The sequence below is a fragment of the Cucurbita moschata genome, unplaced genomic scaffold (genome assembly GCF_002738365.1).
Source record: "Cucurbita moschata cultivar Rifu unplaced genomic scaffold, Cmos_1.0 Cmo_Scf00059, whole genome shotgun sequence".
Taxonomy (NCBI): Eukaryota; Viridiplantae; Streptophyta; class Magnoliopsida; order Cucurbitales; family Cucurbitaceae; genus Cucurbita; species Cucurbita moschata.
Window position 1 is genome coordinate 1,163,483 of NW_019268575.1, and position 26,348 is coordinate 1,189,830.

Sequence of the window (26,348 nt, forward strand, 5' to 3'; positions counted from 1 at the left end):
TTCATTGCATAGTCTGTTGGTCCAGTCCTTGATTTTGAGATTTAAATTTTGGGCTGTGACAAACACATGTCATGTTGGGCTGTCAGATTTAATGGACCGAACGGATATGGGTCGCCTGCATGAGTGACACATATCGTGTTGGACCGTCGGATTTAATTGTTTGCGGGTATTCAGTTTGGGTCCGACAGATCCTTTCTTCTTCGACCGATTTCATATGCGATTTTCAACGATTTTCTCTCTTCTTCCCGCGACGTTTCTGACATCGTTTCTCTTCCTTTTTCTCTCGCTATCCCTCTATCGACTTCTCCTCCTCTCTCACATGAAGTTTCATAGTTGTTGGAAGTCCATGGAGGGACGACGACTACTCGGTGTGTGTTCGTTTGTGATGGACGAATTTAGGCTTGTGGTCATTTTTGCAGTGTTGCTTGGTCGGTTTAGGCATTGAGGCTAACGGTTTTGGGGTGCTGAAGTTTGATTTTTTGCTCGAAGAAAAAATTTAGTGTTCCCTCTCTTTCTCTCTCAATTTTCTCCTTCGTTCATCATTTTCTTCTTTGCAGGTGATTCTGAGAGGCTTGAGGAGCGTGGCGGGAGGGTTCCGGCGAATTGTGGGGGTCGGAAAACGTTATTCTGTGACCCCCGTAAAATTTTCGGCGACTGAGTTTTTTTTAAAAAAAAAACATTATGATATGATATATTAATGTAATTTGAATGATAGATGTGATTGACATGCAAAACGACGAACTAGCATGAAATACAACCCCGACGTATGCAGAAAGATATGATAAACGGTATGTGCAATGATATGAAAAACGATATGATTTGTACGGAACATTAGCGGGGTTGTATTAAATGATAATGAAAATGGAAAACTATTGGGACCTCATGCATTGGGGGATACCCTTTACCCTTCACGACAATACGGACGCGTACGTTACGTGGCAAGAAAACAATCATTATGGTTATCATAAGCTATGATGACCAAGCAGAAAAACGTTCATTATGTTTATCATAATGTTGCGACGGTCAGGAAGGAAAATGAACATTATGTTCAACCTAATGTTGCCGTGACAGTTACTAATTCTTACGAGTGCCTGGCCTAAATAGCTCCAAAGTATGCTCACACAAGGAAAGTGGCCCAGTGGTGTGCGAACTGATTGGTTAGTCCATACTCGCACATATGAACTGTATGTAGAGTATATGGTACATATCTAAGTTATCGATTAGGATAGTACCGTAGGAAAATAGACTAAAAGGATAGGTCCTGTCATTACATTTGCATGTTCTTGCATTTAAACCCCCATAGTGGGGTCAATTACTGAATATTTATTTAAATACTCAAGTCACGTGGAACTTCTGTTTCAGGTGAAGGAAAGGCATTATGGTACGGCTGACAACGGCGTCGCAACTCGAGACCATGATACATGCATAGGATAGTCGTATTTATTTTCTTAGACTTTGGCTAGCAAGAACATGATGTTTTTAATTTAAACGTTTATTTAGTCTTTTGTTGTGTCGTCTTTTAAAGGTGATTTCAAAACACGTAAGTCCATGGCTGCATACAATGTTCATGATATGTATACAGTGGCAACCTTAAATTAACTAGAAAAATTTTGGTGTTTGAATAGACAACATCTATTTATCATGCATTTTCTAAGCATTCTGTATGTAACGTTTCAAATTTTCCATTTTTGCCTTATTTGGTTGGTTGTTATTTTTATTTCTATATATGACAAGATATAATGTTATGCATTTATTATCGTCGGAAAAAGTGCAATTTTCAAAAGGAAGTTATTACCTAAAAATAAAATAAATAATTAAATGTAATCTACCCGAAAGGATTCGTGCTGAACTTTTATTACCTAATAGAAACATTTCTATTTCTCTGAGTTTCCTTATCCTAAAACCCTAGAATGATTGTCTTCAGATTATCGTTATATTCCTATGCCCAACCTTTTACCTCCCTTGAAAACGATTTTCTCTCCAAACTTTCCTCCGAAACCTTGGGGTTGCTCTTCGGAGGAAGAATCGGGTAAAGAAGACAAGGTTTTTAGAATAGGGCCGAGCCGCAGGTGCACACCTAGCAGCTCCGGCAGCTTCGCATGCGTACACAGTGCGGGTCGGCTTGCACGTGTATGAAATCGGCTCGGTTCCGTCAATTCCCGCAGCTCAACTTGGCGGCTTAGTTGGCCGGTTCGACAACGAGGCTTAGCGGCAAGGTATCACTATAATATATCGATTCCAAGGTTTTTGGCCCTCCCAAAGCTGTTTCTGCCCTTAGTTTTACCATCTGAGGTCAGTATGATTCCTAAACGTTAAAGACAGATTAGGTCGGGGGTTTATTTTGATAAATAGCATGAGGTTTAGCTAGGGTATATTATGAAAGGTTCAAATCCGCTATTGACAATAAGGATAATTTGTAGGAAATGGCCGGTATAGCTCAGTTAGTATAGCAGGGGACTGAAAATCCTCCTATTACCGGTTCAAATCTGCTATTGAAAATAAATACGTCTAATGTGTCGGAAATGGCCGGGATAGCTCAGTTGGTAGAGCAGAGGACTGAAAATCCTCGTGTCACCAGTTCAAATCTGGTTCTTGGCACATCATGAATTTGTATGCGTATCTATTCTACAGATTCATTAATAAAATAGATTATGAAAAATACCGATACATCATGATGTCTGGAAATTCGGGATTTATTTAAAATGTTTTTGTGGTTATCATAAGACGTATTTAACAGCTGGGATTAGCTTGTTGTGAGAGACTTCAACCAAGACCATCGAGGTAAGTGACCTTACTGTTGGAGTTAGCTTACTACGTGTTGTATGATGGTGCGTGCCTTGTGGCCCCTGCATGCACCATATTTATGTGATATGATTATGTGATGTATAGATTGTGTTGACTGTAGATTGTGCATATTATGTGATGTATGAATTATGTTGACTGTTTATGTTATGTGAAGTTATGAATGAGATGTTAGTATTATATGCCATGAATATGTTGATTGATGCCATAGATACACGTAAAGTTATCGAGTCATATCATGAGATGTTTATGCAACTGGAATGTACTTTCATGTTATGTAGTATGCCATGTAATGTAGGTCACGTGAGATGTCATGTAATGTAAGAAACGTATATGCGATGTTAGCACTGCTTATGTAATGCCATGTTAGATATGTTAAGGGACCTCATGCATATATGTATGTCACATGCATCGGGATTCTTCCCCTTTATGTTACGAAAGAATGAAATACAACATTTATGTTCGCTATGATATCATGCGGACCCTTTTCTGTTTTGTGGTGTCCGGCGACGTGTAACACGTTGTGCCCGACCAAGTCAAGCCCAGGGGGTATGTTTATGAGCCCGCCTGGTGGGTCCATGTATGCGTACATGGGCCATGTGTGAAGGAGTACCACACATCCAACCCTACCTGGAATATAAAAGCGCCCAAGGCTATGAAAAGTTTATGAAAAGTTAGGTCCCGCTCATATGTTGCATGTGTTTGCATTCCTAACCCCAACAGTGGGGTGACTTATTGAATATTTTATAAAATACTCAAGCTACGTGCTACCTATATTTTTTCTGGTAAAGGCAAGGCGCCAATGTATGGTTGACGACGGAGCTAAGGACACCATGGAAGTTGGAGATGGGATATTTTGAGGAGTTTACCTTTATTGGACTAAGTTCACTGAGTATTGCTCTATTTAAATTCATTTTTAAATTTGGTTATTGAAGGTTTATTTTTGGAGATAGGTTGTTTTGGATTTATGAATGTTTATGAAAGACTTTGTTTTGTTTCCAAGGTTATTTATGATGAGTTTCCGCGTAATGAATTATGTATGCATTGGTGACGTCACTAATTAGGTTAAAGAAAATTAGGGCGTTACACTATAACACCCAAAATTTTCTACTTAATTTAAGGTTGCTATTGTATACATATCATAAACATTGAATGTGGAAATACTTCATTTAAACTTTCATAAAACATAACCTTCACCTTAAAACACAGCCATGGACTTACATGTTTTGAAAACACTTTTAAAAATGACACAACAAAAGACAAAATAAAATAAATAAACGTTTAAATTAAAAGCATCCTAATCTAGCTAAGTTAAGAAAATAATACGACCACCCTATGCATGTGTCATGGTCTTGAGTTACGATATCGTCGTCAGCCGTACAAGAATGTCTTACCTTAACCTCAAATAGAGATAGCACGTGACTTGAGTATTTTATGAAATACTCAGTAAGTGACCCCACTATCGGGGTTGAATGCATGACTATGCAAATGCAATGACGGGACTTATCATATCAGTCTCTTTTCCTACGACACTAACCTAATCCGCAGCTTGGATGTGTACCATATACTCTACATACAACCCATACTTGTGAGTATGGGCTCACCAGACATTTCACTCACCGCTGGACCCCTTTTCTTGTCGGCCTGCCTGCTCTGGTAGCTCCCCATGCCGGACATCCATTAGAATTAGTAACCGTCACGGTAGCATTATGTAAAACATAATGTTACTTCACTTGCATAGTGGTGTACGCGTTCGTACCCTCGTGATGGAATAGGTGTATCCCCCAAGATACGAGCACACAGAATGCATGAGGTCCCAATATTTTTCCATTGTCATTATTATTTAATATAACCCCGCTAGCGTTCCGTAAATATCATATCATTTTTCATATCATTTCACATTCGTTTATCATTCATATCATATTATTTCTCATTTTTCAGTTCTCATATCATACATAACTCTAACAGGGTTATATTTCATGTCATTTATCGTGATTTCATGTCATTCATATCATGTTGTATACATAAAATTTAAAAGACATAACATAACGTTCCAAACTTTTAATATAACGTCTCCTCATATACATCTCATACCATAACATATCGCTTTACAAAATATCATATCATAATCACAACATATATATATATATATCCCTCGTTCACATGTAATATTATGATCATATCATATCGCAAACACTTCGTGGTCATATCGTTCCCTAACTTATCATAGCCTTAGCGTTCTTTTACATCTCACAGTCATATCGTTACATGAACGTACCTTAGTCATATTGTCATATGAACGTATTCTAACGCTATTGTTTTAACAATCTATCATAATCCTATCCCTTTCTACCCATCACCTAACCGTATTCGTTTATCAATCGATCGTGACCATATCGTTTTTATCAATCTCTCATATACATAGCACTTCGATATGTAACCTAACCTTAACCTTTCATGAATTTATCTTACTCCTATCATTATTTACATTCAGTGCATTCTTCTCGTATCCTATCTCAACCATATCATTGAAAACATCGTACCGTAAGTAATTCACATATTATAACATATACATAACATATCATAAGCATATCAATCCACAAACAATTTACACATATCAATATATATGACACAGCATAACCAAAGTAATGTGTCAACATCAAATATAACCATGCCAATAGTAAGGTCAGTTACATGATTAGCTTAAGTAGTGTCACCAATTTATCCTTAGTGATAGTTCGATTTTTGTTCTTTGTATCCAAGTCAACCTATGTGGACCCATGATATCAATTTCAAGTTCAATTCTCTATATAAGAGACTTTGTTTTTATAATTTTTTTTTCTTGGTTTGTTTGTTTAGTTTTTTGGGCTATTACACCTTCAATGTGATATACAAGAATTTTAACCACCATATTCTCCATCAAAGCTTATTAATATTAGTCATCCTTGAATCAATTTGAAAAGTATGGAAAGTGTGTTAATTAACCGGCTCCTACATAATTGGGTATCTAAATGGGAGGATTTTTATCTAAATTTGTCCAGTCTGATGTGAGAGGGGATTCTTAAAGCACTAAAGGTGACCCAAAAAAACAAATTAAAAATTTTGGCAAAGTAAAACAACATATTTAAAGCATAGGTACATATAGTCAAAGGTTCCCGATTTTATTCATTTACTCTCCTGTAAACTTCAGTAGCTCTTTTAACAATGAATAAGCTGTTACAAGAATATGTAATAGTTATCAACTCTTAGTTGTCCTTACTCTTAGTAATTTGTCTGCCGGGAAAGGAGCGAAGCCGATAAGAAGTTTTCTCCTCTCCCTGATTTTGCAGTTCAATCTAACGCATCGATCTTTGGTTCTTTCTCCTTCACCTCTCCAACTCGGGTTTCACTATTCTTTCACAAGGGTTTCACTATCTCTATTCTTTCACGAGGTAAATAAATAGGATTTTGATTTAATTCATTGGCTCTCCTTCACCTCGGGCTCCTCTTTCTTTATTCTTTCACTCCTATGATCTTACCTCATTCACCAAGCTCAAGCTATTTTCCTCTCCTGTAAAGTTCCGGAGCTCAACAGTGAGATAAAGAAGATTCTCGTAATCAAATCATCATTTGTCGAGAGTAACCCAAAGAACTAAGCAAAAGAGGAAGGCCAGGGAATATGAAGTAAGAAAAAGAGAAAGATCAGTGTTTGGTTCTTTCTCCTTCACCTTCAAACACTGTAAACAAGGCATGAAGGATGGAAAAGAATGTGACTGGATGATCCGCTCCTCTCCTTTACTTACAATCTCACTGCTTCGCTCATTCACCTCTCCGACTCGGTTTCATAATTCCATTGCCTTAGCTTTTGTCTTTTATCCTTCACCTATTTATGAGGATAGTAGGTTAGGTAATAGAGTTAGAAGGACTGGAGATTCATCCAACTTCGCACCATCGGCTCTAAACTGCTACTGTGCTTATTTGGTCTATCTTCTCCATAACAAAATGATTCTAATTCCTTGGATTACGAGAATATTCTTTATCTCACTCTCTCTTTTACAGGAGAGTAAATGAAATCCTCTTCATATGCTTTACAGTCTCACAGCTTCTCTCCTTCATTTATTGGCCTCACATATTCTCTGATTCCCTTGTCAACTCCTTCCGAATGTTTAGTTTGCCTTGAATGATCACTCTTGTTACTTGTTGGCAGGTAGCTCCATGTAAGGTTAGCTGGAAAGCGAGTTCTGACTGTTTGACCTGAGGGGAAGAAAGCGGTGATTCCCTGGGGTGAGGTTTTCCTTCTTTCTGCGATACGGCTATTAGTCTCTTATTAGAGTAAGTAGCTGAGAATCTCTTCTTCCACCTATTAGCGTTATCTTCTTTTTTTGACTGATTGAGAAGACTACTTTCCTTTGAAAGAGCTGTGGGCATAACTAAAATTTCTCAAATGCGGGATCGGGATTTCCTCTTGATGCAGTAGAGTCTAGGTCATTTCTTTTGCTATAGAATATGTTGGCAATGATCCTTTTATGTGAAGGGAATCGCTAAGACCTATCATTCCCTAGTCTCGCCTATATCCTATTGCTATCATAGCTTGGATATTATCTCTATTAAAATGGAGGAAGAAGAGGTAATATCGTATAAGTCTAGTCTCAAATCATTCCTTTAGTTCCATTCGCTCCTAAACAACTCTTCTTTTAACGTGGGGTAGGCATAAGAGTAACTAGCTTGCTTCTACTTCTTCCACGGATTACCCGGATACCCAAGTAGCATATCCCTCTGTAATATCTCTTATAGAGTCTTAATAAGTGAGAAGTTTCTCCCTTTTCATACTGTCAAATACAAGATCAGATTTTTTTCAAACGAATACCGCTTTTGACTTTCTTGTCTTACCTTTTCCAACAATAAGTTCCATTCCATTGTATGCAATCTAAAACATCGTACAGGATCATCGCATAGACGGACTACTTTGCTTGCTTTTTCCTTTACTGAATAAGTTTAACAGCTACAACTATTGCTTTATAAAGTACTAGAGTGGAGTGCCCTGCCCAAAAGATCTCCTTCGGGGCTTGGACAAGATTTGGATCTTGTTCTTGTCTTCTATTTGGTACATAAGAGATTGAATAGGGAGAGGTACTTGGGTACTAAAAAGATTGAATTTCACCTTTAGCTTTAGCAGAGATTAGGAATTCCCAATAAGTAGATAGTGAAGTTCGAAGGGAAAGAAAGAAGTCATAGTTAGGCGAGGTTACCAGATGCTAACTAAACTTAAGACTAAGCAGCAGACGCAAAGTCAGCACTCGATCGACCTGATTCTCTTGAGGTAGCATACCCCAGATTAAAGGAATAGGAAACTGGGTACTTGACAGAAGGTCAGAAAGAGTTTCCACCTCAACCGAAACAGAATAAGGAGAAAGATCAGGAGCGAACTACTCGATCGACTAAGGCCGTTGCAGGTGGCTTGAGAATGACGCTAGGTCCCTTTTCCCAACAACAGATCGGAGATCGATCTCAAGTCATACGTCTTTTGTTCAACCAACAGTGTTCCACTCTACTTATTACTACTTAGTAGCGCCCTTCACTTCAAGTCATACGTCTTTTGTTCAGCTTCTTTCCAAATCAAAGCTACTTGCTTATAAGAGAAGAGTAAGGTGCGTAGCTTACTTGGTAAAGGACTCCAGTTGCAGAATATGCTTTTGCCGCTAGTAATTAAGCGTCTTGCCCTACGCTAAGCTTCCTCTCCTTGTACGGAGCTTCCCTTCTTTCGCTAACTCGCTTTTCGCCTATGAAACTTGGGCAAGACCTTGTGACTTCACTGTACTCCTGTATAAAGCTATAAGAAAAGACAAAATCAATTTCTTAACAGAAGACGTGGCACGGTACTCAACTTCTTTTTTCTGGATCAAGTCCCAGGTCAGATCTGAGAGCGAAAGCAGTAGGTAAGGTTGGAGACCCACGAGGCTGGAGTTGTTTTCGATCCAATCATGCGAATATAAAAGAATCCATTTTCCACCGAAATCCTCTAATCGTGGGCTGTTTTCTTAATAGCAAATGAAGTAGAGCAAGAATGAAGGGGTGATGATCCGCCCACACAATTGGTAGTATGAGAGGCTGCCACTTGGGGTCTATAGATTCCATATCCAAACGCAACTCAGAATGGCTAGGAACGAAGAAAGCATAGAATGAAGATTGAATTCTCTGTCAAGCCTCTCAGGAATGGGAAAGTGGTATTCTAATTTGACGAACTTTCACTCGAAGATCTTTCTTGAAAAAGCCGTTATAGCCGAATATGAAAATTGAATCTCTTGGAAGAAAAGAAAGCCAGGACAATTCATCGTTGGGAATAGCGAAAGAGAAATCCGTCACATATCCTATTTTTTATCGCTACGCCCTCTCATACCCTACTCCAACTTTGCTCTCTCTTCTTATACTCCAAAATAATCAAAGAAAAATGGAAGGAGGGCTAGTCGAATTTTGACCTGGGCCTTTAGGCTCAAAAGGTCTAATAAAGTATACCGTGAACTCTTTGAACATTAGACTCAACTAACCTTACCGAAAGGAGCTTATGAAAGAAGATCAGTATCTTATTCTTAAGAAAATCAGACTTTCCTCCTTTCTAAGCAAGAGAATGGCTTTTTGGCTAATGAGATAGATGAATCACTTGAATCAATTGACTGCTTTCTTATGAATGCTTTCTGACTGTGGGATGATAAGAAAACTTCAGTCCTCGTATGAAGGAATTCAAAGAGTATAGAATTGATGGAATATGAATAGCTAAGATTAACTAATGCCTTTTCTTTCAGTTGCTTTTTAGCAGATGTAGGCGATAAAAGAAGGGAGCTTGGTTGAAGTGGAATAATCCTCTGGTCTAGTGAGAGTATATGCCTCCTTTGCCTCCGCTTCTAGCCTTCTTAGCTTTGCTACCCTTGCCCTGTGGTCCGTCAAGAGAAAAAAAGGGTTGGCCCATAAGTGAAGCAAAGAAAGAAGATGAACTTACCCAGTTGTGCGTTAAGCAATTACCATTCCAGAGCGGGTACATTATAAAGAAAGAAGATGGATTCCCCTCCCGAAGATCAGTCGGCTATCCAGTTTTCGTTTCGGGCTGACAAATGCAAATCAAATCCCTTTCTACCCATAACCTAACCGTATTCTTTCATCAATCTCTCCTATCTATAGCACTCCAGTACATAACCTAACCTTAACGTTTCATGAATGTATCTTACTCCTATCGTTACATTTCGTTTTGTGCATCCTTCTCGTGTCCTATCTCAAACATATCCTTGAGCACATCGTACCATAATTATTATCCTACAATCCACATATTATAACATAACATAACATATAGGAAGCATATCGATCCACAGACAATTCACACATATCAATATATATGACACGTGCAGAACCACAGGGCACGTGTCAACATCAAAATATAACCATGCCGATAGTAAGGTCACTTACCTGGTTAGCTTAGGCAGATGTTCCGTCGTTATCCTTAATGAAAGTCCATTGAAATCCAAGTCAACCTATGTGAGCCCATGGCATCAGTTTCAAGTTTTAACTCTATAAAATTATTTCTCTAATTTATTGGCCATTGTTAAATTCTGATATTACTGTTAGACTAAATTTGATGGAGTTCCTTGCCCTCTGATATTTACTGTTTTATTTTTTTTAAATTATGTTCAACAAATCTTTCCTCAATCTTCCCTCTTCCCTGTAATTATTTTTGAAGATATTATTGATCAATTTTGTTAATCTATCCTTCCTTCCTTCCAAATCTTCCCTTTTTCTTTATTTTCTGGTAACAATATTCTCAATTTCCATCTCTATTTCATTTTCTTCTTATTTCTGCTCCATAATTCATATAAAATTACTGCAACAATTCAGAAGATCTAAAATATAATTGGTTGTGATTTCCTAAAACTCATACAAAATTCCTTTCATTTGATCTCTAATTCAAAACTAAATAATTGTAACGAAATTAATATTACTTAATAAAATAGGAGGAAGATTTAACGTACTACTACTGATCTCTTCAAATGACATATCCGAACTAAATCTGATTAAACCTTTTGTTTTTTTTTTGGCAGGAAAGAAAAAATTTAGGTAAATTTGCAGCTGTTTTTATAGAAAAGGAATTCCTAATTTGTTGCCAGATTTATTTTTAGAGAAGGAGTGGTGAGAGATTGAAAGAAGGAAGAGGGATCAGTTACCAAATGTTTTTTTTAAAAAAAATTTATTAGTTATTTATTTATTTATTATTTTATTTTTATTTTTATTATTATTATTTTATTTGTCCGGGTTGATCTATAAATCTCCTATGAATCTCAAGTAATGGCCATTTTTTTTTTTGGGTAATGACCATTTTTTTTTTCTCAAGTAAATCAAACAATTATTGTTTTTCTGGCAGGAATTCAATTCTGCGAAGGGAGGAGAGGTTAGTAGAGAGAAATTGGGAAATGTTGTTTTTTTTGTTTATTTATTTATTTATTTATTTATTATTATTATGTTAACCATTTTTTTATATTTATTTTTATTCATTTATTTATTTATTTCTTTCTTTCTTTATTATTATTATTTTAACCATTTTTATTTATTTATTTATTATTATTATTTTAACCATTTTTATATTTATTTTTATTCATATATTTCTTTATTTATTTTTGGGCTATTACAAGCAACATCTCCGAAACACCTCCATTGTGTCTAAGAGCTAAGAGGCGTGTCCCAACTGGCCCAAATCCAGCAATATCTCCTGAAACCCTCGTCAAGTTTAGGCACCAAGAGGCCTATCCCAACTGGCCCAAATCCAGCAACATCTCCCGAAGCGCCTCCATTGGATCTAGGAGCTAAGAGGCGTGTCCCAACTGGCTCAAATCCATCAACATCTCTGGAAAGCCCTCCCTCAAATTTAGGCACCAAGAGACTCCCGGACCAAATTCAACAACATCTCCCGGACCAAATTCAGCAACATCTCCTGGACCAAATTCAGCAACATCTCCCGGACCAAATTCAGCAACATCTCCCGTGACGACGCCTACATTGGGTCTAGGAACTAAGAGACGTGTACCAAATGGACCAAAACCATAACGCCTACATTGAGTCTAGGCACTAAGAGACGTGTACCAAATGGACCAAAACCAGTAACATCTCCTGAAAGCCCTCCCTCAAATTTAGGCACCAAGAGGCGTGTTCCAACTGGACCAAATCCAACAAAATCTCCCGAAAAACCTCAATTGGGTTTAGACACTAAGATGCGCATTCCAACTAGCCCAAATCCAGCAACATCTCCTGAAAGCCAATGCCTCATGATAGTAGCAAGCTTAATTAGGTTCTCTAAAGATGTATTACAATGAAGTCTCTAATTTTCTATCTTCTATCTAATGAGATGATTCAACTTTATGGTGAGAGACTCTAATAATGGGCGTTTCGTCTTAAAATCTTTTTATTCTAAAGCTTATAATAATATTTCTTTACCTTATATTTAAAATCTCCATTACCCATGAACATATAATTTTAATTTCTACCTCATTGATTAATATTATATAATTTAACAATTATAGACATAAGTATGAAAGTTAATTAGTGAGATTTTAGCTTTTGTCCAAAATCAAATTTAATGGGTAAAAAAATTTGCATATGATAGCCCAAATAAATAAAGGAAAAAAGAAACAATACTACAGATATTCTTAGGTAATTTTAATTTTACTTTCATATATAACTAATGTAAAGGCCAAATAAATAAAGGAAGAAAGAAAGAACACGTTTAAATAAAATCTCTCCCCACACTTCTCTCCGTTTCATTCCTTCTCCAAACTATCTGGTTGTCACGCTAGAATAGACCACAATATAGGTTTTGCAGAAACAACCCCTCATGGAATATCAGGTTCTCCAAAAAAAAATGTCAAGATTTGAGGAAATGGCATTTTATGATAGAAGCATATCTAAAAAAAATGTCGGATTGTTAAGCTATATACTAGATTTTTTGTTTTCTTTTATTTTAATTTTATTTTTAGAAATCACACCAATTATAGCTTAAATCTTTCGGTAACTCTATAATAGTGTAGATCAAATTATCAAATCCTAGTCAAAAAATGATTTGAGATGGGCTAGAATACCTATCAAATAAGAAAAAAAAAATATAGAGATAATAAATAAGGAAAAGAATAGAAATACATGGACAAAGAAAGAAATATTAATAAAAATAGGTCAGAGAAATATTTAGAAAACATGATTAATGAAAATAGTCCAATAAAAAGATGGGAATAGAATTTTTTTTAAAAATAATTCTTTTATTTTAATTCTATTTTTAAGAAATTTTATTTTAATTCTATTTTTGGGAAGATAAACAAAATCATGACCAATAAAAATATGGTAAGACTTAGAAAACATTAAAAAAGAAAATAGACCAATAAAAATATAAGAATAGAATTAAAATTGTTCTTTTATTTTATTTTAATTCTATTTTTAAAGAAATATTTATTTTAATTCTGTTTTCAATTATTTATTTTAATTCTGTTTTTTTAGGAAATCAAAGAAATTATGGCTTAGATCTTCCCTTTGCAATTGCAATTATAGCTAGATATTTCCTAATTCTATTGCAAGTATCTTCCCTAATTTCTTGCCATTATGTATTTCTCTAACAAAAATAGGCAAAATAAGGAAAGATTTAGAATCCATTAACAAAAATAGGCCAAAAATTAAAAATTTTCAATTCTGTTCTTATGAAATCACTAATTATGTTGCAATTCTGTTAATTCTATTCTTATAAAATCACTTTAGTATCCATTAACAAAAATAGGCCAAGAATTAAAAATTTTCTTTTCTTTTACTCTAATTTTGTTCTTATGAAATCACACTATCTTCCGTAATTATGTTGCATTTCCGTTAATCCGGTTCTTATGAAATCACATCAATTATGTATCTTCTCTCATTTTGTTGCAGTATCTTCCCTATCGCTTTCCTAGAGCTTTCCTAATTCTGTTGCATTTCCGTTAATTCTGTTCTTATGAAATCACATCAATTATGTATCTTCCCTAATTTTGTTGCAGTATCTTCCCTATAGCTCTTAGGTATCTTTTTAAATTCTGTTGCAATTATTGAATTAGAAATTATCAGATCCTAGCCATACATAGACACAGATTTTGAAAACAGAATTGATTAAGAATAGACCAATAAAAATATAGGAATATAAATTAAATTGGTAAAAAAAAAAATTGAAAGTAGGAATTTATTAACAAAAAAAATAGGCAAAAAAAAATCTGGTAACAAAACGGAGAGTAAGTAGAGAAAGAAAATAAATACAAAGAAAAATATAAAGAAAAAAAGATAACTATACATAAACACCAAAATAAGTACAACAAAATGTAACATTTGGCGAATAAAATTAAATAGAATTAGATGATAGAGACATACAAGTAAATATAGAAAAAAAAATAGAATTAGATGATAGAGACGTAAAAGTAAATATAGAAAAAATAAAAAAAAATAAAAATTTTGGATGAATAGAATTAAATGATAAAACAAAAAAAAATTACACTAGAAAGTACGGGCTACCTAACTCTATCAATAAGTTAGGATAGAAAATGAAATTTTTAATAAAAATAGAATTATATATATATATATATATATATAATATTCCAAGACTTTACTCCTACAAGAACTCTAATTTTTGCTTAAAATCTAACACATCGATCATTGTAAATCAAAGGAATAATGTTACCGAAGTTCGAATTTGAAAGAGCTCACTTAGGTTGACTTGGATTTCAAAGAACATAATCGAACTTTAAATTATTGTCAACAACGTAAGCTATTCAGTGACGTGATCTTACTATAGGATAGGCTAGAAATTGTATGAGTTACAATTTATGATGTATGAGCTATGATGATACATAAGTTATGATGATGTATGAATAGTATCATATGATGCTGTATACTAGTATATAATGATGTATGAGCTATGATGATATATGAGTTATGATAATATATGAACGGTATAATATGATGTCGTATACTAGTATATAATGATGTATGAGTTATGATGTTGTATGAGCGGCGTCGTATGATGTCGTATACTAGTATATGATGATGTATGAGTTATGATGCATGATGATATGTGAGTGTATATATATATATATATAATATGATGCATGACGTACATATTATGTGTGGTGCACGTGATGACTTTATGATGAGTATGATTTTTGCGTGACGTTTTGTTTAATATGATGATGTTTTCCATATTTAGCATGCTATATGATTATGAGTGCATACTGCATCATATCATTAGATCAACCTGGGATAGAATTCTAAGAGCATGAAAAGAATATTAATATAAATATCCACGATCATATGTTATTTTATGTAACTTCCCACTCATCGTCAACACGATATACAGGAGCTATCATTGACATCGATAATAAACTCCGATAACCAATCATAAATTTCAAAATGTTTCCAAAAAACATCCCGTAAAACATTTAAAACCAGTACTATGTAAAACTTAAAACAACCAAAGTAAATTCTTAACAGCGAAAGTATAAGTACACAAAACAGACACAGACATGGATTCTTAATAGTCTCTAGCCTGTTGGTCTCGTCCTTGTCCTCGGTTGGCCTGCATCAACTAAATCTGGAAATAAAAATTTAAAATACTTTTGATGAGTAACTAAATTACCCAGTAAGTACCGAGCTTATTTTTCATGAGGTCATAACTAATCTTTCTAGATGTTTTTAAGTTTTATTCCCTATTGACTCCTAGTTTCTCTTACTAGGGTCATCGGTTCATTAACGAGGTATCTCACTACCTCCAGCTTAGGTTATTGACTCTCTCTCGATATGCTTATCTAGAATTTTCGGCCTCGTATGTAAGACTCACTCTCGGTCAAATACGGCCAGTCTACTAATTTTTCTGGTGGCCTGTTTATCTGATATACCAACGGTCAGGAGCACTCATGCTCCCTGACTTAGCACTCAGCTCATTGGTTAGGAACTCCGTGGGAATTAGTAGACTACAATACTCATATAAATAAGTCATGACTCAACAACAAATAAGCATATCCTAGAGTCATACCTTTCCATTAACATGCATAACATGCTCATATTTAATGCATGCTTCCATACATTTATCATGTTCAACACATAGAACATTCTAGTAATCATTTATAACATGCTTACATCGTAGGCAAGCAGTCACAATATACAATAAACATTCAATATCATCAAAGCTCATTTTAACATACTAAGCTCTTAATCAGGTAAACAACATACTCACATGTTGTAAATAAGTTAAGAACTAGTTCAAAGATCGATATGCTACTTACTTGGTTTCAAATCCCTTTTTCCCTTGGATGTACGTTTAATAGAGTATTTCAACCAAATTCCTTCCAATTAGACCTATATTTCACCATTTTCAAGATAAATATAGATCAATTTTGATAAAACAGGTCAAAAGAAGTCGAACTGGACAAATCAGGAATCAAAATAGCTTCACACGCGCCCTACGTGTAGTGCACGCGCTCCTTCTTCCTTGCGTTTTCTGCAATTTTCCCAACTTTCCTATTAATACCGATTACGTCCCGACTTCCACTACAACTTTTTAGATCTCCTTATTATGATTCTAACAAGCTCTATTTCATTACCTTTGATTCAATATACGCCAAGATAACAAGATTAAAGGTTCGATAATATGAGTTTTGTGTTACCTTCATATAAACATTCGATTCAGCTCGTGACCATGTCCTCTTCCTCAAGGAATCTTCAGCAAAATCTCTTTTTCCTTATTCTCAATCGGCAATAGAATTTAATCGAACCAAACTCACGTTCATTAACAACAAAATCTCAGATCTTTCCTTCTTTGTTTTCTGGGTTTCGTTTCTCCACTTGTTTAATCCCACACCACACACGTAAGACCACGACAGAGTTTTTCAGAGAAGAAGATGTTTTTAATATTTTTGATATTTATACTATAGATAACGTTTTCTTTTAAGAATTATATTTCCGCATGAGAGATGAGTCTAAGACATTCGTAGAGACTCTAAGTATATAGAAATTTAGGGTCGTTACAACTAATATACCACTTTTATATTGTATCATTATAGACTTTTAAAAATGAATACGAAAACAATTATCCATAGAAACAAAATTAAATACGATGCATTTATCATTTTTAGTCTATTGATAAGATAAAAAGATGATAAACATATCAATTACATTTACTAGTGAGATACGAAGATAAAAAAAAAAATAGATAAATTAGATTTATCATTTTGAGAGGTTTGATGATAGAGGAGTAGTTTTGTTAATTTTGTTGTCACGTGTATCAAACAAATAGACTTGTATGTTCATTTATTTGAATATGATTAAAATTCGATAATTTAACCCTAACTATTCAACCAAATTTTTTTTTTTTTTTTTTTTTTTTTTTTTTTTTTTTTTTTTTTTTNTTTTTTTTTTTTTTTTTTTTTTTTTTTTTTTTTTTTTTTTTTTTTTTTTTAATGGCATCATTTAAAATGGTTTTGAAAGAGCCCAATAAATAAATAATAAAAATTAAAAAATAAAAAAAAAAAAAAAAAACCATCCCTCTCTCCACCAATTTCTCACATCTCTTCCCCCAAATATCTCTTCAAAACTTCCTCAATCGTAGAATGGTCAGTCTACCCATGTAGATAAAAAGAAAAAGTAACTTATTTCTCACCTCTCCTCACCACCATTTTCCTAAAATAACAATGCCCCACTAATTTATCCCGGGTGTAAAAACAAACCGATATAAATATAAAAAAAAAACACTTAAGCACATTTAACGACAAAAACAAACAGAAAAAAACAAAAATATTTAGATTTAGTCTTCCTTTTATTTGATAGAATGATATTAATTTGGTTACAATTAATTTATTTATTTTATTTAAACAGAGTGGTTTGGTTACAATTATTTAGTTTTGAATGGGAGATTAAATTATAAGAATTTTGTATGTGTTTTAGGAAATGTCGTAGCCATTTTGAGAGAGAAAGTAAGAATTCATTAAAAAAAAGAAGAAGAAAAAAAAAAAAACTAAAACTAACTATGAACAAAGAAATAAACCGAGATAAAAATTAGGGGTGTTCATGGTCCGGGTTGGGTTGGGGGATTTTTTTGACCCAACCCAAAAGTTTGGATTGGTTGGATTGCTTGGATTGGTAACCCAACCCAACCCAACCCTCTATTTTCGGGTTGGGTTGGGGTTGTCAACTTTAAATAAAAAAATTAAATAATTTATTTATCCACCCTTCATAATAATTTTATAGAATTTTAAATAAAAAATATTAAAAGGTTCACAAACAAACTCAAATCAATCTATAATTATTAAAAAAAAGACATCTTAACATAATTCAACATTATTATAAAACTAAATACAACTAAATACCGATCCTTCTTGAGAATTAATTACTCCAAAAGTAAGGAAAATATAAGGAAATGATAGATCAATAAAATAAAAAATAATAAAAATGATTAGTTTAAACTATACATATCAAAAATAAAAAATATTGTAAAAATATTTTGCTTACATTGAAATAGATTTACTTAAGTTTGATGACCTAAATTATCAAAAAAAAAAAAAAAAAAAAACAAATTGTGATATAATAATATTGCAACCTCGAGATAATAAATTCATTATAATTTATAATTACTACCTCAGTTTTGTAACAAAATTTTTAAATTTCTTGAAACTAATTTTTTATCCAATAATTTTGTGTCAACCATCTTCCAAAACAATCCAGAATTCTCTCACCAGTACTAAACCTTGATCCAGAATCTACGAACTATTTTGAACTAACTTTTGATAAAATTATGTATTTAAATTCATTTACTTTCCACCAAATCTGAAAAAAATGATAGATGGAATGTAAAATGAATTTTAAAGTCGTTTTCCAATCAACACAAATATAGAAATTCCGAATTAAAAAAAAATCATTTAAGAATACGTAAAATGAAAGTAGTATGCTTTAAAATTACACAAATACATGTATAGTCTATGAACATTGAACGATAGAACGATAGCGTCAGGATACATTCTTGTAACGATATGATTAAGGTACGTTCATGTAATGATATGATTATGATAGATATAAGAATGTTAAGACTATGATAAGTTAGGGAACGATATGTCACGACCCGATTTCCGAGGCTTCGAAAAATCGAATCGTGACTAAAAAGACGAAATCGAAAACAAACAAAATTTAAAAGATAAAATAGGAGATGAAAATCTGATAAAATTTAAATCAAGAAAAATGAGTCAACGACACCATAATTAAAGTCAAATATTACAAACGGGAAATAAAATTATGAAAGAAAAATACAAGGTACTTTAAAAGACTGACAAGGGACTGACGCTTCGGAACGACATCTCTCTGTGGCAACAGTTCTCGAACACCTCCCCACCTCGACCGATACCTTAAAAAAAAAAGGGAAACGGGGTGAGTATAAAACTATACTCAGTAAGCAACCTACTTGTAGGCTCTTAAGTGCAACCAAGTAGGAGAGAACCACCAACTATGCTCTAGACTATAGAGTCTTAATACTCTCAGTACACAGTTCGGGGTGGAAAGACTTAACCTTTGAAGCAGTATTCAACGTTTGAGGATGAGGTGTTCCCTCATACCTACATGTACCTCTCGTACAACCCAGCTAGAATTAGTCATTGCATGGTCAACGTCCTTCCACAAGACGGACCCATCATGCAAGCGACCTTGACCCACTCGCGTGATCAACATCTTACCATAAGACGGATCCCCATGCAGAGTAGTCGATCTACCACTAAGTAACACTTCCCTAACAGGCGTCTCGCCAAGCTCAACAGTACCACACCGGAGAAGGAAGGGAAGAGTAACACCTCCCTAATTTGCGTCTCACCTAGCTCAACGGTACCACATCGGAGTAGGAAGGGAAGAGTAACATCTCCCTAACTGGCGTCTCGCCTAGCTCAACAGTACCACACTGGAGTAGGGAGGGAAGTGGAGCATACTCGAACACTATATCAGATATTGTCAGCTAAGAGGTCACTCTCTAAGCCTCGGGGTCCTAATGTGGTTCTCTATATCAAAAGGGTAGTTAAAACTATTGAGTTAGGGGCTTGGCTTCCAGATTCACTCAATCAAGACTTCCAAATCCATAACAGTCCAGGGTTAAAGGGTCTCTCCCTCTAAGCGTCGCTCACGACACGATAGACCGTAACATCAGAAGGGTCCCCCAACTAAACCCAACTCAATCCCTACAAGAGTTCACCCTAGGCATATCCCAACACTATAGCTTATCAATCATATCATAAGTTCACACAATCATTCAAGAGGAGTTTATGTATGATTAACAACGCATACATCATACAAGCTCAATGGGAATATAACATCCATTAACTCCCAGAGCGCAGATACACAAATTCTCCCGTCCTCCAACATAGTATGAACAGATAAAAGCAACAGTAAGATAGTCCAGCAAGCATACAAACAACGAGTACAAAATCTCACTAGGGCAGCAAGTCCAACAGATATATATTTAATTCCCTAAGTATAGAGGATCATTAGATCTAGTCACTTACGGGTAATTTGCTCTAGCATGCATGCAAAACCAAGCGCACCCTACAAGTATTACTTCCTAAATCCGTATGGTTACTTACAATTATGTTGCATGCCTACTCGAGCTTGATTACTGTCGTAATGGAGTCCGAAAATTACGAATTATCTATACAAAGACCTAGTTCACAGTAAAATAGGATTAACACTGGAATCGGGATGAACAACGAGTGAAAACAGGGCACTCACGTGCCTGCACGCGCTTACAAGGGACTCCCACGCGCTTGCACACTTCCCCACGCGCAGGGTGTACGCGCAAGTAGAGGCACATTTCAAACCCCAGCGAACGTAGACTTACCCTTCAAATTTTCTGGGCGTGACACATGTCGTACAGGGACTAGCAGTAGGTTTCAGGTTGGACCGCGGGTCATCGGGTTGCTTCACCGAACGCGGGTCAAGTTTTCGGGTCAATCGTCGAACGCGTGTCAGTAGAGGCGCCAGACACGTCTCTCCACCAGTTGCTCGACACATAGAAACATAAACTAACAATCTGATGAGTAAACTAGAATAGAAACATAAACTAACAATCTGATGAGTAAACTAGAATAGAAACATAAACTAACAATCTCCCAGTACACTAGAGTAGAAACATAGACTAACAAGCTTCCAGAATTTATAAGCGACTGTTATAAACAAAACTTCTTGAATCCTCAGTTAGAATATTTGAAAAACAGACTTTTATGTATATATTATATTCTATTTACATACTTATATAAGCTTTATAATCTAAAATAGGGATACAGTTCAGCTTGTTAGGGTAAACTTCTACAATTGATAATGCTTTTTGGTAGTCGCTTAAGAAAGTTTCAAGGTCCTCTAACTTCAAAAATGAAAGGATAACCCTCTTACTTGTGGGAGAAAGAAAGGGGAATAATATCAAAGAGCACAAACCAATTGAATATATATCACAAAAGAGCAAATAAAATGTTCAATTGAATGTGTCCTCTTTCGAGAACAACTTCTACCAAGGTTGACATTATGTCTACTTTCTCTATCTTATCACTTGAATCTATAGATGTTAACCGTAAATAATGCTGAGACAGAAGATTGTCTTTGAAGGCACCATCCAAAAACTTTGTCACCCTGTAGATGTTGGCACACTTACACAATAGATTGCACTACTAGGATGTTTGTTACCGGTTACTTGAATGTGAAATGAAACATCTATAAATGTTAATAGTAAATAATGCTTAGAGATGAAAGGATATATATAGGGTAAAGACGGATTATATTCTAGTCAGTTTTCTTTGAATGTCTCCACATCAAAAGACCACCCATGTGACAATCCTAAAGCTGAAAATACATAAGTTGAGAGTTCTAATCAAAAGAATTTGTCCGGTATAAATGAGCACCACACATTTACTTGGCTGACTCTTTTCAATTTCCTATATATTTCAAGGCTATGATATAAGCAACTACTCTGCCGACCCAACAGACGCAGCCTAGCCAAATTCACCTTCTTATCCTTTCCCATTCACACCCCAATGACAATTCTCACGGTATATGGGTACAACTCCAAACTACGTTCAACAATTACATAAAAGCAAGTTTTTCAATTCATTGCAGGGCGAAGAAAAGGGGAGCTTCAATAATTACAATAATGTCAGCAACTTAAGCTATCTGAGTTTGAAAATTGTTCTAATTTTCATGTAATAATTGCAGCCAGAAGCAATATATGCGAGAATAGATAGGAACAATCGAATCTATCATCCTAAGAATCTATCATCCTAATAACTTACAAAACTTCATTCAACCTTTTAACACAAAACAACTGCGAACTTGCTCTATTTTGTCTAATTTGCAGTTAAGGAGGGAAATAGGGTTTCTTGTAGACAAGCCACTGAATGCATTTCTCCTTCCAATGGACCCACCATATTGAGATCTAATGCAAATCAACAGGTTTAATGGAAAATTTTGAAGCACCATGGGAACATTATCATGAGACTGATACAAACCACATCAGAGTATCTAGAGAGAAAGAAGGGATGAAGAAGAGAATGAGAGAAATATGGGAATGGTATCTACAGAAAAAGAAGGGGATGAAGGACAAATGCCCGCAAAAGAACTAAGAGAGAAAGGAAGGAATGATTTGATATCTTTGAGAGTAGGGTTTCCTTAATAACCATTTAAAAAAAATAAAGAATAAAATAAAATAAAATAAAATGCCCCTATGGCTTTTTTTTCTTTCAAATTATAGCATTTATTTTAAAATGCTATATCAAAAAGCTAAAAAAAAAAATTTTAAAAAATAATATTGCTCCTCTCCCTACTAACTCCTAGTCATTCTCCTTAACTCCTTCATACAAGGTAAAAGAGCTTTTCCGATATTCCCTGACCAGAAGGAGGTAAACAAGGTCTCACTCCTTCCCCCTCACCTCTATGCTCTGAGCTACTTCGTTCACTCAAGCTCCGGAATTCAATCCTCCCTATCCTTTGACTGCAATCTCTCTTTCCTCAGGCACTCGCTGCCTAAACTCAACAGCCAAGAACAGCTACCATGCCTTTACAATAGAGAGGTGTGGATCTGTTGGGCCTTTCTTTGATTAATGAAAGCATATAGCCAATAGCTTCTTAGCGCTTAGCTACCAAAACCAAGAAAGGTAAAGAAAGGATTGGGGAAGGCAATGGAATTATGAGACAAAATAAAGCGAATGAGTGAAACTGTATTTGTTGTACTCGGGAGTAGTATTTATTTTCTTAGATTTAGGCTAGAATAGGATGTTTTTAATTTAAACGTTTATTTATTTTGTTTAGTCTTTTGTTGTGTCATCTTTTAAAGGTGTGTTCAAACCACGTAAGTCAACGGTTGTGTTTTAAGATGAAGGTGATGTTTTATGAAAGTTTAAATGATTTCCACCTTCAATATTCATTATTTGTATACAGTGACGACCTTAAATGAAATAGAAAAATTTCATGATGTTACAGTTCTAATAGACAACATATATTTAGCATGCATTTTCTAAGCATTCAGTGTGACATACTTGAATTTTAACCTCAGATTCTCTATCAAAACTAATTAAACATCTCCTACAACATTGGATATCTAAATGGGAGGATTTTTATCTAAATTTGTCGGCCTGATATGGGAGGATTCCTAAAGCACAAATGCTGACCCAAAAAAGTAAGGTAAAAATTTTAGTGAAGTACAACAAAATATTTAAAGCATAGGTACGTATGTATATGTATGTTTAAATTATATCAAAATAGAGTTTATACACAAATTTTAGATAAAAATGGAAGGTAAATCCCAATTTTTATCTACAATTTTAAAAGATTATAATAATAATAAAATTGTAATTGATTCCATCCCTCCAAACATACGAGGCAACTTCTTCCCTTAAATATCTCTCCTCAATACTTACTCCAACTATTAACAATTTTGCTCCGATTTACTTGGAGAGAGAAAAAGAAAAAAAGGACCGATTTAATCCAGGGAAGAGAGAGAAAAGTTTATGAATTCTTCTCTTTTATCGTGTTTCAATTATTTAGATTTTTGTTATCATTTTACTGGTTATAAAAATCAGTATCCAACATTAAAATAGTGAAAAAGAAATAAGAATAGATTAAAATTAGTCAAAGATAACTGTGAACATAATAAGAGAAAAAATAGAGAAACACGTAAAGGAAACTGTGAACATAATAAGAGAAAAAATAGAGAAACACGTAAAGGAAAAATGGGAGATTTGAAATTCTGTCTTTGAGCGTCTTTTATTCTCAATGTAATTCAAGAATTGACTAAAATTGATTAAAGATAATTGTGAACAAAATTAAAGCAAAAAATACATAGACAAAGTATAAAAAATGAGAGACACCGAGATAAGGAAAAAATTGGAGAGACATGAAATTCAATCTTTTGTTGTCTGTGTAGTTTAAGAATCGATTAAAACTAGCAAAAATAAGTGTGAACCTAACAAAAGTATAAAGAGGGAGAGAAATAAAGTGTACCGTTGACTTCCGACAATCGGTAGGAAATAATCGACTAAATAAAAAAGACAGAAGAAAATTTGTTGGAAGAATGAAAATAACGGAAGACCGAGAGAGAAAGTATAGGCCAAAGTATTTTTCATTAATCAGCATATTTAACTAACAACATATCCGAAAAATAGAAAAAAAAAGAACTGACTTAATGTCCTCCGTCTATACATGCTATTCCCTTCACTAAATTTGTGTGGCTTAGATATCTTAAGGAAGTCATCACTTTAACAACAAAATATAAAAGGTTTAACATGGCTATTCCCGGCTTAATGTAACAAAGGGATCACTTTAACAACAAAATAGAAAATGTTTAACTACACCATAGGTATTTATCTAACAATCTCATCCTAAAGCCCCATCGTATATCTACTTACTGTTTTAATTTGTCACGACCCAATTTTCGAGGCTTCGAAAAACCAAATCGTGACTAAAAAGACGAAATCGAAAACAAACAAAACGAAAAGAAAAGTAAAAGATAAAAATACCATTTAATTAAAACAAAGTAGAGAAAATTTTTGTTTCAAATTATTACAAATATAAAATGAAATACAAAAGACGGTAAAAGATCGACAAAGGACTGACACTCCGGAACGATACCCCTCTATGATAGTGCAGCTCTCGGACACCTCCCCACCTCAACCGGTACCTGAAAAAAAAAAAAAGGAAATGGGGTGAGTATAAAAATATACTCAGTAAGCAACCTACTTGTAGGCTCTTAATCGCATCCAAGTTTAGGAGAGAACCACCAACTATGCTCTAGACTCTAAAGTCTCAGTACTCTCAGTACACAGTTCGGGGTGGAAGGACTTAACCTTTGAGGAGGTATTGAGCATTTGAGGATGAGGTGCTCCCTCATAACTACATGTACCCCTCGTACAACCCAAGTCACTACATGGTTAACGTCCTTCCACAAGGCGGACTCGTCATGGGCGACCTTGACCCACCCGCGTGATCAACATCTTACCATAAGACGGATTCCCATGCAGAGTAGTTGATCTAACATTAAGTAACACTTCTCTAACAGGCATCTCACCAAGCTCACCAGTACCACACCGGGGTAGAAAGGGAAGAGTAACACCTCCCTAACTGCCGTCTCGCCTAGCTCAACGGTACCACATCGGAGTAGGAAGAGAAGAGTAACCTCTCTAACTGGCATCTCACCTAGATCAACAGTACCACACTGGAGTAGGAAGTGGAGGGTAACATCTCCTATCTGGCGTCTCGCCTAGCTCAACAGTACCACACTGGAGTAGGAAGTAACCTCTCCCTAACTGGCATCTCACCTAGATCAACAGTACCACACTGGAGTAGGAAGTGGAGGGTAACATCTCCTATCTGGCGTCTCGCCTAGCTCAACAGTACCACACTGGAGTAGGAAGGGAAGGGAAGGGAAGCGGAGCATACTCGAACGCTATACCAACTACTGTCGGCTAAGAGGTCATCTCTCTACACCTTGAGGTCCTAATGTGGTTCTCTGTATCTCAAGGGTAGTTAAAACTATTGAGTTAGGGGCCCTGGCTTCCAGATTCACTCAATCAAGACTTCCAAGTCCATAACAGTCTAGGGTTAAAGGGTCTCTCCCTCTAAGCGTCGCTCACGACACCCAACTCCGTAACATCAGGAGGGTCCCCTAACTAAACTCAACTCAATCCCTACAAGAGTTCACCCTAGGCATATCACAACACTATAGCTTATCAATCATATCATAAGTTCACACAATTATTCAAGAGGAGTTTATGTATGATTAACAACGCATATAATCATACAAGCTCAACGGGAATATAACATCCATCAACAACCGAAGCGCAGATAAACAAATTCTCTCGTCTGCCAATATAGTATGAACAGATAAAAGCTACAGTAAGATGGTAAAAACTTGAAAATAATAAATAAATTAATTAATTAAATAAAAAAAAATAAAATAAAATAAATAAATAAATAATTAAAAAAAAAAAAAAAAAAAAAAAAAAAAAAAAAAAAAAAAAAAAAAAAAA

General features: G+C 34.9%; 1 non-coding gene across 1 annotated transcript; it reads left to right on the forward strand.

The window, feature by feature from the left end:
* Nucleotides 1–2,525: 2,525 nt before the first annotated feature.
* TRNAF-GAA lies at nucleotides 2,526–2,598 on the forward strand. Its single transcript has one exon. It is a non-coding gene; the product is annotated as a tRNA-Phe (tRNA).
* Nucleotides 2,599–26,348: the final 23,750 nt, after the last annotated feature.